Raw genomic sequence first — 3,554 nt, 5'->3', positions numbered from 1 at the left:
GGGGATGATACTTGCTGAGTACTCGCCACCTAGACGTGATTTTTACAACCATTCAACAACATTTAATGGAAGTTAAAGTTAGTACCTAATATTGTTATAAAATTAAAACCTTAATACCTATATCTGTGAATTTTAAACCTTGATACCTAATCTTTTTACTTTATGTACACTTAGGGACCAACAACATAATTTTTGAGACTAAAAATGATTAATGAAAATTGGAATCCTCTCAACCTGCTCAGAATTATGCTAAGTATGAAATTCGAGCAAACGAGACACTTCGAGCAAGCTTAATACCTATTCAAGCAAGGTATCTTATTTCGAGTAAGGTTATCTTCTGGAATTCATCTAAGTGTTTAGTTCTAACAAACTACATGTCATCAATCAAGGTTGTTTTTCAGTCGAGCAAGGTTTGTTTCAGAGCAAACCATTGACTTAGCCAAGCTTAAACCAAGTAATTTGATGGTCGAGCAAGACTTCAATAAAGATGATCTCAAGCACACTTGTAAGAAGTTAAAGGAATTATCATAAGCACTTCTACTATCAAGGTTCAACCTCAAGCAAGCTATAGTACCCAAGTACACTTAGTTTGCTAGAATAAGTTTTTGACAAAAAGTTGAAGAGATCAAGAACAAGTTTACTCGTCGGATATTCTCGAGCAAAGTTTGGTTATATCATGAAGATTGAAATTTGCTTGAAAAATAATTTCTAACGAAAATATTTAAAGTAAAAGCTTGCTCGGAGAATTGTTCCAGCACACTTATGGGTTACAAAGATTGCTCGACAAAGATAAAAGTTTACTCGAAGACCTATTTAACACTTGTAATAATTTTGAATATGTTTGAAAGTCTCAGGTGTGACTATTTAAGAAAATACCAGGTCATATTTATGACAACGACCGATTACACTTTCCAAGCATGCATAATATTTAGTATGGAAAGCAGCCGCACTCGACACTCTACTTAGAAACCTTAGAGATATTTCTTTGTATTATTCACTGATTAATATTAATGGAAAACTTTTCAGTTTATAACGTGCTTGTTAAATTTGTGTGATCTGAATGGTCTAATACATCTACCGTGCTACCTAAATTTAACAATCTAATAAGAAACATGATTATGTTAGGACGCCTGATAACGAGAAACATGTATTTGTTTTCTAATGGTAATGGCCTGACGGCATCAATCTCGTAATGGATCACTATTTCATCCAAAGAATAAAACATGATGACTTGATCCATCAACCCAGAAAGAAACCAACAACTGAAAAAAAAAACCTCTAGGTTACTCCAAAACAAGTTTCTCGGTGAGATTTGATTCCACGACTACTCATAACAAAAGTCATAGGCTAGACGAGAGTAATTGATCTTTAATGAAACATGTTTTACGATCCGTATGTGAACATGCATGCCAATCCCATTTGCATGGCATTCAATACTCACCTAACTGATTTAGACTCCCAACTACAAACCATAGAAACCTAGCTAGCTTCCATTCTAGTCCACAACAAGAACCGGCACTATAAGTACTAACTAGAACCGCCACTTCCATTTATAAATAGATCACTACTTATCACCTTTGTCTCCATCCCAATTCACTTATTCCAACCCTTTTGTTTGTTCAGTTCACACCCACAAAATGGGAAGCCCTCCTTCCGACTTTATTACATTCCCACAATCATCCGATTATTCCAAAGACTTCAACCCCCTCAACCCCGAAGACTTTCGCGCCAATGCCCACAAAGCGGTCGATTTCATAGCCGATTACTACCAAAATATCGAAAACTACCCGGTTCTTAGCCAAGTTCAACCCGGTTACCTCAAAAACCGCTTGCCCCAGACCTCACACCCCACACACCCGAGTCATTCGACACGATCCTAAAAGATGTCCAAAACGATATTATTCCTGGCATGACACATTGGCTAAGCCCAAACTTTTTTGCATACTTTCCTGCTTCGGTGAGCTCGGCTGCATTCGTTGGGGAAATGTTGTGCACTTGCTTTAATGCGGTCGGCTTCAATTGGGTTGCTTCACCGGCTGCAACCGAGCTCGAGATGGTTGTGATGGATTGGCTCGCGGTTATGCTTCATCTCCCGAAAAGCTTCATGTTTTCGGGTTCGGGAGGTGGGGTTTTGCAATCCACCACAAGCGAGTCGACTTTGTGCACCCTAGTTACAGCTCGTGATCGTGTGCTTAATAATATTGGAATCGAACATATTGGAAAGTTAGTCGTGTATGGATCAGATCAAACTCATGTTATGTTCAAGAAAGTTTGCAAGCTAGCTGGTATTGATCCTAAGAATATTCGGTCGGTACCGACATGTTTAGAGAATGAGTTTTCTCTTAATCCCGAAACCCTCCAAAAAGTCATTGAAGATGACGTGGAACAAGGGTTGGTCCCTCTTTTCCCTCTTTTTCTATGTCTTACAATTGGGACCACGTCCACGACCGCAGTGGACCCTGTTAAAGACCTTGCTGACATGGCGAACAAGTATAACATGTGGGTTCATGTGGACGCGGCTTATGGTGGAAACGCATGCATATGTCCGGAGTATAGACATTATCTTGATGGAATTGAGCGAGTTGACTCACTGAGTTTGAGTCCGCATAAGTGGCTACTCAGTTACGCGGAGTGTTGTTGTTTATGGGTGAAAAACCCTAATTTGATTGTGAATGCAATGCGAACCAATCCGGAGTACTTAAAAAACGAGTATAGCGAGTCAGACTCGGTGGTGAGTTACAAGGATTGGCAAATCGGGACGGCTAGAAGGTTCAAGTCTCTACGTTTATGGTTTATCCTGCGTAGTTACGGTGTTGAAAATTTACAAAATCATATTCGGTCTGATGTTCAAATGGCGATAACGTTTGAACGCCTTGTGAAATCGGATATGAAGTTTGAGGTTGTTGTACCACGACGGTTTTCCTTGGTGTGTTTTCGGTTAAAACAGTTCAACGGGTTTGACTCGAGCTACACCGAGTTGCTAAACAAAAAGCTACTCGAGCGAGTCAACTTGACGGGGCGAGTTTACTTGACTCACACCGCGGTTGGTGGGACTTATATGTTGAGGTTTGCGGTGGGAAGCACACTCACTGAAGAACGACATGTTATTAGTGCTTGGGAGGTGATAAAGGATGTGGCTAATAGCATGGTGGACGAATATGAGTCTTTAAGTTCCAAGTAAAATCGTATTATTATTTGAATATTGAAAATAAATCGTAAGTGTGATTAATGCTTGAACAACATGTATTATATTTTTATTTGATACGTATGAATGAAGTTAAAGTTTTTTACATGCAACCTGTTTTGAATAGAAAAACCGATTCTATTATAAACTTTATTAAAATAAATCCTTATTTTGTTTATTCATTCATGAAAGAAAAGAAGGAATAATTTGTTGCAAACGGTTTTTCAGTTAAATCAATAAAATTGTATCCATACACTGCTAAATTAAAGAAGGAAAAATATGTCTGTCTATAAAAGAGAAAATGATATTAAAAACAAAAAGGGGAAAAGAGAAAAGTTTTTTTTTTTTTTTAAAGTCTATCCAATCTAAA

At 38.1% G+C, this 3,554-nt stretch overlaps 1 pseudogene; it reads left to right on the top strand.

The window, feature by feature from the left end:
- The first annotated feature begins 1,379 nt into the window (after positions 1-1,379).
- Positions 1,380-3,290, top strand: LOC143574785 (tryptophan decarboxylase TDC2 pseudogene; annotated as a pseudogene).
- The last annotated feature ends 264 nt before the right edge of the window (positions 3,291-3,554 follow it).

The sequence above is a fragment of the Bidens hawaiensis genome, unplaced genomic scaffold (genome assembly GCF_021521415.1).
Source record: "Bidens hawaiensis isolate Kalapana, Puna unplaced genomic scaffold, B.hawaiensis_p1.1 tig00027104_1, whole genome shotgun sequence".
Lineage (NCBI taxonomy): Eukaryota > Viridiplantae > Streptophyta > Magnoliopsida > Asterales > Asteraceae > Bidens > Bidens hawaiensis.
The sequence above is the reverse complement of the archived record's forward strand: the minus strand, read 5'-3'. Positions and strand labels throughout refer to the sequence as shown.